The 16,521-nt window shown below is 47.7% G+C and overlaps 1 pseudogene; it reads left to right on the plus strand.

Annotated features, from left to right (window-relative positions):
* Nucleotides 1-4,134: 4,134 nt before the first annotated feature.
* LOC147727085 (uncharacterized) lies at nt 4,135-10,197 on the plus strand (annotated as a pseudogene).
* Nucleotides 10,198-16,521: the final 6,324 nt, after the last annotated feature.

Raw genomic sequence — 16,521 nt, forward strand, 5'->3', positions numbered from 1 at the left:
AAGATGGTGGCCAAGCATCACCATAATGAAATGTGAGACCAAGCATAGAAGTCTGAAGGCTCATTTCCTCAGACACACACAAAACAATACATGTTATCGGACCACTGTGTGTCAAGCTCACAATGCACCCTGGAGGTGGCCTTGATGAGAAGACACGCCTTCTCAGCTCCCCATCTCTGGCAGACCATAACAATACTACGAGAAACAGTAGTAGTTCAGGGAAAATGGAGAGAACAGATGAAGCATATATTCGGCTGAAGCCCAGGTAGTGCTGGTAGCATCTTTGCAGGGTGCTTCTCACTGCAATCACTTTTGCTATAGCAAAACACACTGTTAGAGATGGCTTAACAATTTGTAGTATGAGGTTAAACAAAACATATCACACTGTATTCCCAGTTCCTTATTTACACCTTCATTCTAATAGTGTGGGGGACGAAAGGCCGTAAATATGACTATTGAGGCTTGGGAGTATGATAAAATGTGCCTTTTTATTGAATATTGTTATAATAATTAAATACAAGGCGGTCAAACTTTCATCAAGATAGTCCGATTCCAGGTGGGCCTAGTGTGGCATTACTTCTCTTGACAGGCGCAGGATTCATTTCTTTTTGTCTCTTCCTTTTTCAGAGCATTCTAAGGTGTGAGATTTACCGCCAGAGCCCTCAACAGAAAATACAAAGAGTACGGTAAGAAGAAGAATGTTCTTTCTCTCTAACTAGTTCTCCATCACCAGGTCACCTGAGGTGTGTGTGAGACTTACTTTCTCTATGTTTCTCTTTTGGTATAGTGACGTCGAGATGGAGTAGGTGCTCAGCTCATACTTTGAGTGTTCAGGTAAGTAAAATAAAATAAATTAATAAATGAGGGAATCAAAATGAGTGCGCATAATTGAAAGGCAAAAGGAAAAAAAGAAAATAAATAACTCTTCTCTCAGCTGTGTTTCTGAGATGGAAATGGGGCTTGTTTATAACCCTCCCGTTTGGTGGATCGTTTTTCTTTTCCAAAAGCTGGTCTTTCTAGTGCTCCCACCCCATCCCTTTTCAATTTAGGCATTTGGTTTCTCCACCCAGCTTCTCGCACTCACCGCACTACCTCAGGAAAGCTGAGGCGGGCTGCTGCAGTGTCTCTGGTGGTTTTCCCCCTGGCAGCGTCAAACCACTCATCCGCCAGTTTCTCCTCTTTGCCGGCGTCCCGGTAACTCTCCGCAATATCAGGGTTTTTTCCTACTCCTTCTTCTAGCTCTGTATCACTTCCTCTCCTCCCTCCAATCCAATTGGCTGGTCTTAAGAGGCTATAAGCCTCTTTCTTCGCTGCTCAGCAGCAAGTTATGTGGATTTTGATTTTCTCCTTAGTGTTTGGGATCTGTGTTGGTAGCGTTTCGTGTTTGGGGCAAGCGCTGACCGGATTTCTCTTCACAGAGTCCCCTGGTGATCGCGGGACGCTTGGCAAGCGCTCCTCATGCGACCCTGAGAGCTTTAGTGGTGCGGTGAGTGATTTTCGCTGCTAGGGGGCGAGCTTCGTTCTTTGGCTGGATTGCTTGAGAAACGCTTTTAGAGCGTTTTTGGAGCGTTTTTGGCCTCAGTCTGTTGGCAGTGCCCCTTGCCTCCCGGCCTCACACCCTGCGGGGTCGCAATCTTTAGGTTTTCCCCTCATTTATGAACGCCCGCTCTGGGTTGTCTTGTACTTTTCCCTGACACCCTGAGGGTGTCAGGGAAAAGCGCCAGTGTTGGTGCAGGGGACGCTTTGCCGGGTTGGTGCCCTGTGATATTAGGGGCTGCAGCCTTCCCAGGCCTTTTCCCGTGAATTGGGTGCCTTTGTGTTCTCCGTATAGCCTGGGCTCCCTACCTGCTTCAATTGGTGCCTGTTAGGACCATTATTCATTGCTTGAGCCTTAGTTGTCTTCCCAGCAGAGCCTAATTGACCTCAATATGCAGGGGGAACATGGCCAATATGTGGAGGAAGACGCTCTCAGATACGCCCCTTGGGATGATGACTTCTACCAAGCGGTGGACGATTCAATCTATAGGGCAGTTGACCAAGCCATGGTGCCACTGGAACAGCGCCTCACGGCACGGTTAGACAAGGCATATTCCAAGTTGGCAGCCCTGATTCCAGCGCCGACCCCAGGCCCTGTCCCTTCCCTTTCGCCCAACCCCCCTCCTCCTAAGAAGCCTTGTGCTGAGGAGGTTGACTCAGAGGCTTTCACCCGCATTAAGAGTGCCTTTGCGGCACATGAGGGGACTCCATCTTTTCCTGCCCCTGTGGAGGCTCCCTCTCCGACGCCACGCACTATGTCACCCGAGCCCCAGGATGATGGACATTCCCCAGACACTGACGAGGAGGCCTGCTTCTCGAGGTCGTGGCTCCCGTCCCAGGCCACCTCCTCTGCCGGTCCATCTGACATGTTGGACCCGGACGAGATCATCCACCCCCAGTCTTCGGACTGGGTTCCCGGTGACAAGGTAGCCCAGTATGTTGCAAGTCGCTTGCACAAACCGGTAGAGAAGGATGCCCGTAACCGCCTCAGGGCGGAGTGCCCTCGCCCCACCCTAGAGGGTAAGGTGGCATTAACGCCTGACACGACCCTAAGATGGTGATGTTCTTGGTGAAATTCGTCAGAGATCCCCGGAAGGGTATTGACATGTCCTGGCGCACTTGCCAGGACAAGCTTCTGGACACGGTTGGGCCCATGACTAAAATCCTGGACATGGCCGAGGAGGCCAAACTCTCGGGCGACCCCATATCCCCGGAGGTCCTATTCAACTGGGCTCAACGGGCTATTGTCTTCCTGGGCAACGCAAATTTTGCCCTCTCTACTGACAGGAGGAGGTCACTGTTGATCAAAATTGACCCTAAGTTGGGTGACCTCGCTTCTTTGGAGGCAGGCTCAGTAGCACAAGGGGGCCTTTTTGGGGACCCCTTCATTAAGGAACTTGGGAAGTTTGTTGCCACCTTTACTTCGCTGGACCAAGCTCAGTCCAACATTAAAATGGTTTTTCCCCCTTGGGTTTTTGACAAGACCGGACGTGGCAGGGGCCGCTCGTTCGGTCGTGGCAACAGCTCCGATCGGGGGCAAGGCTCCGGCCGCGGGCAGGCACAAGACAGTACCTGCTTCAACAATTTCTACCCTACACGGGGACAGCGATTCAGGGGCCGCGGAGGCCAGAGAGGACAACAACAAGGTGTTGGAAGAGGTGAGTGTGCTGCCTTCAGCGAGTTTGCGGGTAGGGGGCGCTTGGCGCAGTTTTTTCCAGCGTGGGTTTCTCCGACGTCTGGGTGCTGCAGATGGTCCAGGGCTTCCAGCTGGAGTTTCATGGCCGTCAGGTTCAGCCTCAGCGTCTCCGTCCCATTACCTTTTGCCAGCGCAATGCAGACTTAGTGCACGAAGAGGTGTCCGCCCTCCTCCAAAAAGGGGCGATTTGTGCCGCGCAAGAACACCCTGGGGGTTTCCTCAGCAATCTTTTTCTAGTCGACAAGGTCGACGGGGTCCGGCGCCCGGTCATCAACCTGAAAGAATTTAACGAATGGTTGGTGTACCGACATTTCAAGATGGAAGGCATACATCTCCTAAGGGATGTTTTGCATCCTTCCGACTGGATGGTCAGGCTAGACTTAAAAGACGCCTACTTGGCGGTGCCGGTTTTCCCTCCCCACCGTCGTTTACTCCAGTTCAGGTGGGATGGACAGGTTTACGAGTTCACCACGCTACCTTTCGGGCTCTCCTCAGCGCCGTGGTGCTTCACAAAGGTGTGACGCCCGGCGGTGGAGGCTTTGCGGGCTCGAGGTATCAGAATGACTGTATACCTGGACGATATGCTCTTCATGGACCAGTGTCCAAAGCCACTATCGGCCCAGCTTCAGGTGGCGGTCAACCTTCTTCAAGGCCTGGCCTTCGTTATCAACAAAAATAAATCCCTTCTGAGTCCCGCTCAGTGTGCAACCTTTTTGGGGTTAAACATAGACTCGGTGTTGTCCACCCTGAGTCTTTCCGCCAGGAAGATGGTGAAGATCCGGCACGAGTTACGCCAGACTCTGGCGAAGCCGTTCACGTTGTTGCGCTACTTGGCACGCTAGGTGGGTCTTCTGTCCTCTTCGATTCAGGCCATCTTCCCGGGGCCTCTTCACTACCGGGCCATGCAGTGCCTGAAGGCGCACCACCTCAGGAAGGGCCTGACGTATTCTCAGATGATTCTGCTGTCGGAAGAAGTGAGAGAAGAGATGCAGTGGTGGTTGACGCACATGGAGGACTGGAATGGCCGTGCGATTTTCGGCTGCGCTCCGGATGTGATTATAGAGTCGGACGCCAGTCGTTCTGGCTGGGGAGCCAGGTGCAGGGATTTTTCCACCGGAGGCGCCTAGTCGGCCCACGAGCAGGCCTTACATATCAACTGTTTGGAGTTGCTAGCGGGCTCCTTTGCGGTCCAGTGCTGGACGAAAGACAGGGTTCAGTCCTGTGTTCTCCTCCGGATGGACAACGTATCAGCGGTCCGCTATATCAACTATCTCGGGGAAACCAAGTCCAAGGTGTTAGCGGACCTCGCCAAGGACTTTTGGCATTTCTGCTTGGATCGGCGGATATCGGTCACGGCAGAGTACTTGCCGGGGTGGCAGAATGAAGTGGCCGATTGGCACTCCCGCCACCTGTTGGACGCCAGTGTGTGGATGCTTGACCCTCAGGTGTTCTCCTGGCTGAAGAACAAATGGGGTCCCTTCTCGGTGGACCTGTTTCCGTCTCGCCTGGATCACCAGCTTCCGAGGTTCTTCAGTTGGCACCCAGATCCGTTGGCGGAGGCGACGGACGCGTTTCTCCAGGATTGGTCGGGCGAGTAGGGGTACGCGTTTCTCCTGTTTTCAATGATAACGCGAGTGTCGGCATTGCTTCGCCGTCAGTTGGCGGAGGTGGTCTTGATCACCCCATGGTGGAGATCTCAAGTTTGGTTTCCGGTTCTTCTGGAACTTTCTTGGGATTCTCCAATCCTACTCCCCCACTCTCCTCAAATTCTGCTCAGTCCGGATGGGTTTCCCCACTGACTAGTCCAGGAGGGATCACTGCGTCTGATGGCCTGGCGGACCTCCGGTGTCGCTGGGCGCTCCCAGGCCTTTCGGGAAAAGCAGAGGATCTGCTCTCCAAGGCATGAGCGGAGAGCACGACCAGGAGATATGGATCAGCCTGGCTTAGGTGGCATCGCTGGTGTGTGCGACGGCGTTTTGATCCCGAGGGGGCGGATGTAGTCCATGTTCTCAACTTTTTGGCTGGTTTGGCGGAAGATGGTTTGGCTTACCGGTCGATCAACACCTTCCGCTCCGCTATCTCAGCCGGGCATGACCTTGTACAAGGTTCTCCGATTTGAGAGCATCCTTTGGTGTGCAGACTCCTGAGAGGGATCCGCCTCTTGGTGCCCCCTAAGCCTCACTATTCAGTCCGTTGGGACGTAAACAGGGTTCTGAACCTGTTTTTGTCTTGGCAACCAAATAGGTTTTTGTCGCTCCAGGAGCTCACGGCTAAGTTGGCAATGGTGTTGTGCCTAGTATCTTGCAGGCGCGTCTCTGACGTGCGAGCTCTTGACATCACTGGTAGAGTTTTTTCCCCGGATGGGGTGTCGTTTACTGCGAGTAGAGGGACTAAGTCTTTCTCGAGAGTGATCTCTTATCCGGCTTTTCCGGAATCCCCGAAACTGTGTGTTGTACAGTGCCTCCGTGCCTATGAAGACTTGACAAAAGATACTCGCCCTCCGGGCAAAAGACAATTGCTCATTGCCCTATGTAAACCGTAAAAGGCCGTTTCTTCCCCAACTATCGCCAGATGGGTGCATTGGGTGATGCAGGAGGCGGGGATCGATACCACGCAGTTTGGCGCTCATGCGACCAGAGGAGCGATGGCCTCTACAGCTTTTGCCCTTGGGGCTAGATTGGAGGACTTGATGAGAGCGGCCGATTGGTCCTCAGACTCCACCTTTAAGAGGTTCTATTTCAAGCCAGTGTTAGAAGTGGCTCGGCTGGTTGTCGACAAGATTTGAACTGGCATAATCCGAAGCCTCCGGTCCTGCCATAGAATGAGAATTTGCCTAGCCTTAGTGCTGGTAAGTTCCAATTCTATTAAGGACTCGGAGGCGAGGATTATCCCCCCCAATGACTTCATGGAAGTGGACCCTCCCCGTATGGACTGTAAGTAACTTGTTTTTACCATTCCTACTGGTTATGTATGCTATTGACTGTGATCTCTCTCGCCATGTTGCTTAAGCTGAGTTGCTTAGTTGGTCAGTATCTGACACTGCGTATTTTGCAGGGAACGATGGTACCAAACAGGATGCGTAAAGTTGCTGGAGCATGTGGTTCGCACGAAGAAAGAGGAAGAGAAAGCAGCTGCAGGGCATGATGGGAGCTGCTGTAGTGCGGAGAGTGAAGAAGGACTACTGTTGAAACTCTTTGTTTTCCCAACTGTTAATGGGAAAAGTATTTTTTTGTATATTTTTTCTTGCTGCTGTGCGAATAAGGTGAAGAAAGTAAGGCATAATCCTCGCCTCGGAGTCCTTAATAGAATTGGAACTTACCAGCACCAAGGCTAGGCAAATTCTCACTCTCCGCAATATCAGCATTTTTTCCTACTCCTTCTTCTAGCTCTGTATCACTTCCTCTCCTCCCACCAATCCAATTGGCTGGTCTTAAGAGGCTATAAGTCCTGCTCCTCATTCCCTGCTCGGACAAGTCCTTTGTTACTTTCAATGTATTAGTGGTGTCTGCCCTCCCTTTTTGTAATGGTCCTTCATTCCTTTCTAGGGTTTTTCCACTTTCTCCGCTTGTCTTGACAAGTGAACGGATGTCATGGCCCCATAGCAAGTAAGGAGACGGGTTGGGTGCTGTCACATAGGGCCTGATTACATTGTCGTTCGGAAAGCCTCCGACTGACATGGTAGGTTTAAAGTTTGACTGCCATATTATGATGACGGTGGTCAGAATTTAAACTGGCCAGGGAATCCGATGTGGTTCTAACAGGCTCAAAGATGCACTCATAGTCCCTTAAGGACAGAGTTTTCACCGTCAGGATTATGATTTTTATTTCTAACAGTTGGAGCTTGTGCTGCGGGTGGTCTTGTACCACCGCTCAAGCTCCCATTGAAAAAGGGAAGTTTGCAACCACACCATGTGCGGTTGCATTTATTTTAATTGCGCAGTCATAAACCTCTGACCTATGGTTGGTCGGTTCCTTCCACGAAACTGTGTCGTCGAAAGCAACTCCGACTGACATTGTAATCAGGCCCACAGTGTTTCGCTGAAAGTTTTTAATAGTGCAAAGATTAATCAAGACTATACAATGTTTTAAAATGTGGACCTTTGCAGTAAGAACATGTTTGCGAAACAAGGAGTGGGATGTGAACCCCTGTCTTCTTCTATTTCTAAAACCAAATTGTGTAAGAGGGTACTGTAAACTAGTTGGTGTTAACTTGTTGGATTGTTTGATTAAAAAAAAGGGTGTAAGAATTGAAATTTGGTATATGATGAGAATCCCACACAACTATAAACCATAATGAATCTTCATATTATGTTGAACATAGATACTTGTAGCAAAAGAACATGTGAAGAAAATATGCTGCTGTTTTCCAGGAGCTCAATACAATCCCCAGAGGTGCTCCATTGGCTAAAATGGAACATATGTTAGCACACAAGTTAACTAATTAAAACGCATAGCTTTTGGCCTGGTGAAGAGGAAATGAATGCCAGGAACTTAATGTTATTTTAATTGAAATAATTTGAGCTTTCGCAGTTCACACAAACCACAAATAGATTTCCCAGAAAAATCTACAATTTGTTTTTCTTTAATCCAGTCATTACAGTTTGTAAGCAATTCATTTACAATGTTTCACTGGATTTATCTTTTTAAACTCTCCTATTGGGTGGAAGCACATGATGCCAAAAATTTTATTTTAGTAATAGAATTTGTGGCATGCTGACTTCCTTGACATAAATATATTGTCATTGAATATTTATCTTCCATATGTTTTCAGCTCTTCGTTTTTGCTTTCATCTTCTTTAAGGCTCTGTTTGGAGGAACCTACATACGGAGTAGAACGTGCAAATGTGATCGGTCTAGTTGCTGGGAGGGTTCCCCTTTAAAAAAGGCTTGACTCTGCGGCCGCGGTGCGGACAAAGGACAGTGACAGTGTTCCCAGTCCGCTTGCGGTGCAGCTCTGACAACAGTAACCTCTTTTAAAACTTACATTTTAATTCTGGGCATTGCTCTGGTGTTTTTAACATTTATGTGTGAGGAGTTTGTGTGGAGTGCTCGCTTACCTGTGCTCAATCATCTGGTCCCCCTGCCTTGGTCAGACGCTGGGTTTACCATTGCGCAGAGGGCAGGGGAGACAGAGACAGGTACTTCCGGTTGCTAAGGCCAGTGATCTAGTAGCTGGGAGGGTTCTCCTTCAAATTCATCATGCCTCTGCGGCTGCGCAGCAGACGTGCGCAGCGGACGCGTGCAGCGGGCCCGTGCAGCGGGCCCGCCAAAGGCAAGCCCGTCTACGCCCGTCTGCGGCCGACCGGGGCTAGGGGCCAGAAATCCTGCTGGATTCGTTGTGAGACGCCATTACAGCCCCCAGCGGCTTCGCACCCTTTGTCCATCTCTGGATGCGAGATGTAAGCATAGCGTTAATGTTGAGGGGGAGGGCTGGCAATGCAGCTACTGTTCATTCAGGGCGAAAGAACAAATAGAGACTAGGGAGGGCGGCCCCTCGTTCAGGCTATCGCTAATTAACTGTAGATCGCTGAGGAAGCACAGAATTGAGATATGTGATTTATTATTGGAAGATCAAACAGATTTTATATTTCTCACTGAGACATGGTTAGACACTAACTCCGCGCCTGAAATCCTGGAGGCACTCCCTAGTGGTTAAGGGATTATGAGAGTAGATAGATTGTCAGGGAGGGGAGGGGGCATCGCAATCATTTATAAACATGACTTTCAATGCTCTCTTGTACCTGCCGACATAGCTGATGGCGAGGCAGGCTTCTTCACTATCAGTTTAGCCCCTAACTATGTCGCGAAGGGGCTACTGATTTATAGACCTCCAGGCCCCCATTCGCGATTTATACCCAGCCTCACTGAATACCTTACTCAGCCAGCCCTTCGGTATGATAAGCTATTGGTGCTGGGTGATATAAATCTGCATTTTGATGATGCGTCTAACTCCGGGGCACAAGAGTTGCGCCAAGAACTCAAAGTGTTGCAAATATCTTTAAAATCTGAACTTCCCACTCATAAATTGGGTCACTTACTTGACCCTATTTTTGCCAACTGGGATGTGCTGGAAATGGAGCCTCCGCTCCCGGTGCTGTGGTCAGATCACTTTCTGATCACGTTTAGGAAAAGTGGCCCCTGTCAAAGACATAGGAGAGAGCTAAGTGCGGTATAATAAGAAGGAAGTGGGCTGGCTTTTCGCAGGAGGCTTTTAACCTAACATTTTTAAGAGATGGTCCCACCTCTGGCCAGGAAGTAAATGTGGTGTGTAAAGTTCTCGAGAGACGTAAAATTGCTGCTCTTGACTGCACCGCACCTTGGTGAACTAAAATGTCCATGAACAGACGTAAATCAGCTCCTTGGTTTAGTGAAGACCTACGAACCGCTAAATCCACCTGCAAACAATTTGAAAGGCGTCGGAGGAAAGATTTCTCAGCCCTTTTGAAAGTAGAATATAAAATTGGCCTCAAGCACTATTATTCGCTCATCAGGAAGGCGAAGGCAGCTTATTTTAATTTAATGTAAGGATTCAAACTGCAGAGAATTCTACAAAAGAGCTGTTTAAGGTCTTTAAAGAAATCTCCTCCTTGACATCCGGTGCAGCGCCCATTGTTGACTCTGAGGAGTCTTGCAATCGAGTCGCCAAATATTTTTCAGATAAGGTTAAGAGGATTTATTCTTCTTTTCCTGAGTCTGCTCGCAAGGGTAAAAGAGCGGAAAAGGAATCTGTGGATGTGTCTGAAAGGCAGTGTCTTTATGAATTCACGGTGCACCATCAGGATATTCTTAAAAAGATTGCCACTAGCATCAAGTCGGGCTCGCCCAGGGACCCGGCTACCGCCAGGGTTCTTAGAGGTAGTATGGACGTACTCGAGCCTTTTATGAGTCACCTTTTAGAAATGTCTTTTATCTCAGAAGTGGTCCTGGAAATGTGGAAGGAGGCTGTGGTACTTCCTTTACAGTAGAAGCCTCATATTAGCGCTGACCAGCTTGAAAACTTGCGCCCCATTTCCCTGCTCCCGTTGTTTGCAAAGGTTGCGGAAAAAATTGTGAATGCGCAGCTTACTGCACATATTTGTAGCAACAGCCTTCTTCACCCCTCCCAGTCTGGCTTCCGGGCTTTTCACTCCACTGAATCTGCCTTGCTGTACTCCCCCGAGACCATCCGGAAGTATGTGGATGAAGGACAGACAGCGGCCTTAATTCTCTTAGACCTAAGTGCCGCATTCGACACTGTTGCCCACCATACCCTGCTTCATAATCTAGAAAGAGGGGGTGTAGCTGGCGGAGCACTAAGGTGGATGGAATCTTTTTTATCTGAGTGCAGCTTTTCAGTCATGCAGGGTAGCTATTATTCTAGAAACATCAAGCTGACCCAGGGGGTGCTTCAGGGCTCTATATTGAGACCAACATTGTTCAATCTCTATGTCGCCCCCCTGGCTAAAATCTCGGATAATTTTGGAATTAAAACCCTGTCCTATGCTGATGATACCCAGCTGGTGGTCTCTCTGACCCAAGCCCGGCCTGGAGCTACCTCCAACTTTGTATCCTGCCTTCAAGAACTGGCTGAATGGATGGCAAACAACTGCCTAAAGCTGAAAAGCTGAATGGCAGTATGACTGAGGTGCTGGTGATAGGGAAGGCTCCATCAGTATGGACCTCAGCATGGATGCCCCAGTCATTGGGCCCGACTCCCACACCTTGTGAACAAGCTAAGAACCTTGGGGTTTGGGTGGACAATAAGTTGTCTTTTGACTACCACACCAGGCGGGTGGTAGGCGCCTGTTTTGGCATTTTAAGGACACTGTGGAAAACCCTTGATGCCCTCCCCACTGTATCTAGAAAAATCCTTGTTCATGCTCTGTTAACCTCTCGCCTAGACTATGGCAATCTTCTGTATCTGGGTGCAACTGCGAGATGCTTGCAGCGTTTGCAGTGCATCCAGATTGCAGCAGCAAGATTAGTTCTCATGCTCCCAGAGAGTGCTCTGAATCGGTCTTCCGGAAAGGTCTGAAGACGCATCTATTTCCTTCCTATTGAATTGAATTGTTTTGTTAGTTGGGCTGTTTCTTTCTGCTACCGTAGCGCGGGGACACACTGGCCTAAGTGTAACCATGCGCTGTATAAATGTAACTATTATTATTATTATCAAATATGTGTTTTAGGTCATATGGCAGTTAACAAACAAATAAATCTTGCCAAAAATCATTAGCAATGGAAACTTCTTTAGCTTTGTCTTGAGTATTATTGTAATTGTAAATTGTATTTATGAGGTGCTTATTTCCCATGTCGATGCATTGATGCACTTTGCTCCAGAACCCAGGATTATAGGTAAATAGCCTGTATATTTGTAATGAGCTATTCCTTTTCCTTGTAGAATTTGTTGTACTGTGCCCCTGCCATGCACAGTCTTCTCATTAATGATGTAATTTTCAATGCTGCAGTGATGTTTAAATAATGTTATATAACATGTCATGATTGATGTAATATGTGGAGAAATTAGCTGTGCATGGCCAGGGCGTGAGATATAGTTACCTTAGGGCATGAGTTATAGTTACAAGAGATAACTAGAACTGGTGAATTTCAGTATTTGTTTTGGATTAAAGCACTATGTTGTCACTGACATTTTCACCTAACTATAACATCAATTTAACCGTTTAAAAAATATATATATTTTTTGTTTTTTGAGGTTTTTTTAATGAAAAGTAATATTTTATTGCCATACATAAACCTAACCGCTTTCTGCTATGTGATGGGGTTTGGTAAGAGGGTGGGCCAACCCCCTCGAGGCAGCCAACCCCCGCCATGCACGGCCTTCACGGACACCCATGGGCAGCCAGCTCCCTGCTTGCGGCCAAGCCTTGCATTCAACCCATTGATGCAGCCCCCTGCCAAAGCCACTTCAGGCTCTGAAGACCCCGCCTGAGGGCCTTTGTGTTTCTATTAAATGGAGTGGGCAAGCAGTCTTCCTCCCTGAGCCACTTAGAGCCCTGGGAACCCCATCCCCAGGACTATTTATTAAGGGGAGGGGACCCGCAGTTCCACTCCCAGAGCCACTAACAGCCCAAGGTGCCCAAATATTTGGAGCCTTGTTTTTAATACTTGGAGGGGGGTCCTTGGACCCTATGCCCGGGGTCTTTTTTTAAAATGAAAGGGTCAGGGATGCACGTCCCCCCTTCCTGGGCCATAGTGCCTCAGGTACCCCATCTGCTGTAGCCTGTTGACCTTGTGGGTAGGTGCCCAAGTGCCCACCCCTGCACCTACCAAACAATACATTGGAGGCCGCAGGGGGAGCCCCAGGGTCCCTACCGCCCCAGCCTACTCCCCAACTCACCTACCCTGGGAGCTGCGGGAGCTGGTATTGGTCTCACTCGGTGGGAGCACCTGTTTTATTTTCTCCCGCAGGGCAGGAGCAATGTATGATTCCCTATCCATAGGGGGTGGGCATTGAAACAAAAGTCTACTCCTAACGACATGGAGCATTTTTAAAGCTCCTGCAGAGTGAGATGTTTTACAAATGTGTTCAGAATTATTGCAATAAGCCTCCCATCATCTTTTGAGTGTTTCATGTACTGCCCTAAGTGGCATGGGTATGCCCAGACGTGGGTCCCATGCTCACTGTGTCACAGGAACCAAGCAGTACCTGGCTGGTGAGCCTATAACTAGGGCAAAGCCCGTCCTGGGTTGCATGTGTGGCGGTTCAGGGAGGACCTGGCTTGGTAGTTCGGCTAGGCTGTTCCCATGAGTAGCAGGGTCAAGACCGATTTGTATATGGCTGGGTCAAAACTGAGGTGGCGTGGTGAGCGCTGGAGTGCTACACTGAGTTATTGCCAGTGGTTAGATTTATGTCAAGCAGCCTCCTATCACCTTTTGTGTGTTTCATGTACCGCCTTATGTGGCATGAGTATCCCCAGACGTGGGTCCCATGCTCACTGTGTCACTGGAACAAAGCCGTAACTAGCAGATGAGCCCATGACTAGGGCGAAAATGGTCCTCGATTGCTTATGTTCCAGTCCAGGGAGGACCTGTCTTGGTGTTTCGGGCTGGACTGTTCCCATGAGGAACAGGGTCAAGACTGATTTGCAGATGACTGGGTCCAAATTTAGATGGCCTGGTGAGCAAAAGAAAGATGGGTTGGAGTGCTAGCACGAGCTATTGCCAGTGGTTAGACTGATTGCAAGCAGCCTCTCATCACCTTTTCTGTGTTTCATGTACTGCTCTAAGTGGCATGGGTATGCCCAGAAATGGGTCCCATGCTCACTGTATCACTGTATCACTAGAACAAAGCTGTACCCTGCTGATGAGCCCATAAATAGGGCAAAAATCGTCCTGAATTGCTTGTGTTCCGGTTTAGGGAAGACCTGGCTTGACAGTTCGGACTGGACAGTTCTGATGAGGAACAGGGCCAAGACTGATTTGCATATGGCTGGGTCCAAATTGAGATTGCATCGTAGCAAAAGAGTGGGCTATTGTTAGTGGTTAGACTTATTGCAAGAAGCGTCCCATCCCATCTTTTTGTGTTTTTCATGTACTGCCGGTGTGGGAGCAGACGTATGTTTCTCTGCCTGCACTTTTGTCGGTAGGAAAACTACTGTGTCCTGGGGGTGGGCTCCCCGGGACACAGTAAGTGTCCCAGGAAGCCCCCATCCCTGGGTGATGGAGTCCCCGTAGCCTATTAGAATTTTGGGAGGAGGCCTGCGCTCCCACTCTCCTTTAATTTTAATTCAACCCTGGGCAGCGGGTCCCCGGGGCTCAAGGAGAGGGGGCCACATGCCCACCCCTTTTTTATCATTGGGCCCCAGGGTATGTGGTCCCTGGGTCCTTTTCAGGTTTGGGAGGAGGGCTGTGTGCACTCTTCCCCTTTAATTACAAATCAGCCCTGGGTGATGGGATCCCCGGGGCCCAGACTGGCTTGGGTAGTGGGGCTCCGATGATGCCCCCCTCCCCATAATATTAATAGCAAAGAACCCCAGACCCACCCTGGAGGTCATTGTTTTACAATGAAAATTTCGATGGAATTTCCTTTGTTTTTTAAAGATTTTTTTTACCCTGGGTCTTTGGGACCACCCACAAGGGCAAGGGAGGCAGGGCATTCCTACTTGCACCCTTATGTTTTTTTTAACTCAAGGGCAGGGGTTAAGTCCCTGAGTCCGGTAATGGTTGCCTGCAACATGTTTCTTCATGTTGAAAGCAGCAAGAGTGCTCACTCCTGCTGGAGTGTGTCTCCAGTGGGATTGAAGAAGCCCAAGAGAAAAAGCCCCCTGGGCCAATCAGAGCACTCTCTGGAGGCAACTGAAGGTTTTGGAGTTTCCAATGTCTTTGGAGCTTTCCAATTTTAGAAGTATCTGTGTGTCGTCTGCTTAGTCATAGCAGGTGAACTCAATAACATTGATCAGTTCTGGTAAGGATTTCTTGTGGGTTAAAAAAGCAGGGTTGAGATCATAGAGATTTGAGGGACCTCTCCTTTTATGCTGTAGGATGTTGATGAGAAAGGAGGAGTGGATCACAATTGTTCTATTGTCTAGGTAAAATGAGATCCAAGTGAGAGTAGTATCCCTAATGCTGGCTTCCTTGAGGCTTAGGATTAGTGTGTCATGATCCACTGTGCTAAAGGCAGCCACAATGTCCAAGAGAAGTAGTACAAAACCACTTTAAGGTGTACTATGTTTTAAGTTCCTCTCAGTTGGAGATTACGGCTAATCCAGCGTCTCTTTGTGGACGGAATCCTGTTTGGATGCCAGAAAATAGGGAGTTTTCTTCAATGAATTGAGACATTTGGGCTAAGGCTGCTCTTTCTATAAGTTTGCCTAGGAATGGTCAATCCTTATTGGGCATTTTGCATTGTAGATTATTCTTGAGTAGCAGTTTATTTTAGCATTGTTGATTGTTGACTTGTTCATTCTGCTATGTCTGTGTAGGTGTATTTTGTCTTCAGGGTTTGTTTTGAACCAGGTCAGTTGAAACACTTGAAATTTCTTATTTTACCTTTTCTTTTTTAATCTATATTCATCCAAGGGGCTCACTCAGAGCCAGGAAGGGTGAGTGGCATGATAGTACTGCTATGATTTGCAGCAGAGATTAGTAAATTATCAGAATAAAAAAAATATGAAATATGCATGCAGCTGGCTCATAGATGGAATAATGGAATTTGAATTTAAATTGCTTAAATTATGTATTTTTTTAAAGCCACATACCACAGAACTCTTGGAGAGCATGACACCTATGGTATAGGTCCTGCACGTTCTATAGGTTCCTAGTGCCTTTCTTCAATTTTTGAAGAACAAAAGTCAAGCTATATGGGAATATCAATAATAAATTAATCCTTCAAGTGTAGGCTTCGATGTTTGCCATAAAGATTGTGCACTTGTATACAACGCCGATAACTAGGACAATATAGATCTTGAGATTTTCCACTATACACTTTTCCTAACCACATTTACGTTGGCCCCGATGTAGGAGACCAGCACTTATGGAGGGTACCAGAAAATAAACCCCTGGATTTGAAGGACTGATTAATTATTTATAATTCTATGTAAACAGAATTTGTCCTTAAAATATTTAAATGGAATAGAAACCAAATGTGCAGTTCCTATACCATTGTGTTATGTAGCGTTTCTAAAATAAAGCTGGACAATATATAAACTCCAAGGTATTGATTTCCTTATATCTGCTGCAAATCTTAGTAGTGCTATCATGCACACTCACTCCTCCTGTATAGAAGTAATTCCATAATAAGTAATGTATATGAGAGTATGTTACGCGGTTCCACTTTAAGCAGTGCTGATCTATTCATTTTCTTTGTTTTGTTCATATATCAGTACTTCCCTGTTTTGTATAGCTGTGTCCATTATAGTTATGTAACCTCTAGTCAGAAAAGGCCCCTTTATGATTTATCCTTTTGTATTGTAGCTATCTGTTGCACCACAAAGGTGCTTGCCCCTTAATGTTGCTCCAAATCAAATATTATTCTTTTGCACATGTGGTTATCCTGATTTCTCATGCAATATGCGTTTTACTGCTTTCTCTAACTTTGTAGGTAATGTGTTCTCTCTAATGTAAAGCTCAATATCCATATGTGTTAGCAGTATGATACTCCAATGTAAGAGATATATACATGTCACTATCAATAAGTTACTGTTTGAGTATGTCATTGGAACCCTGCTGTATTAGTAAAGTTGCATTTATTTAGTGCACAATAGAACTACATCCTGATACTATACCTTATCATTGTCTCTCAAGGCTCACACCCACTCAAATGTCCTCATGTATAGGTTAGCATAAGAGGAAGC

Source organism: Lissotriton vulgaris, chromosome 3_1 (assembly GCF_964263255.1).
Source record: "Lissotriton vulgaris chromosome 3_1, aLisVul1.2, whole genome shotgun sequence".
Lineage (NCBI taxonomy): Eukaryota > Metazoa > Chordata > Amphibia > Caudata > Salamandridae > Lissotriton > Lissotriton vulgaris.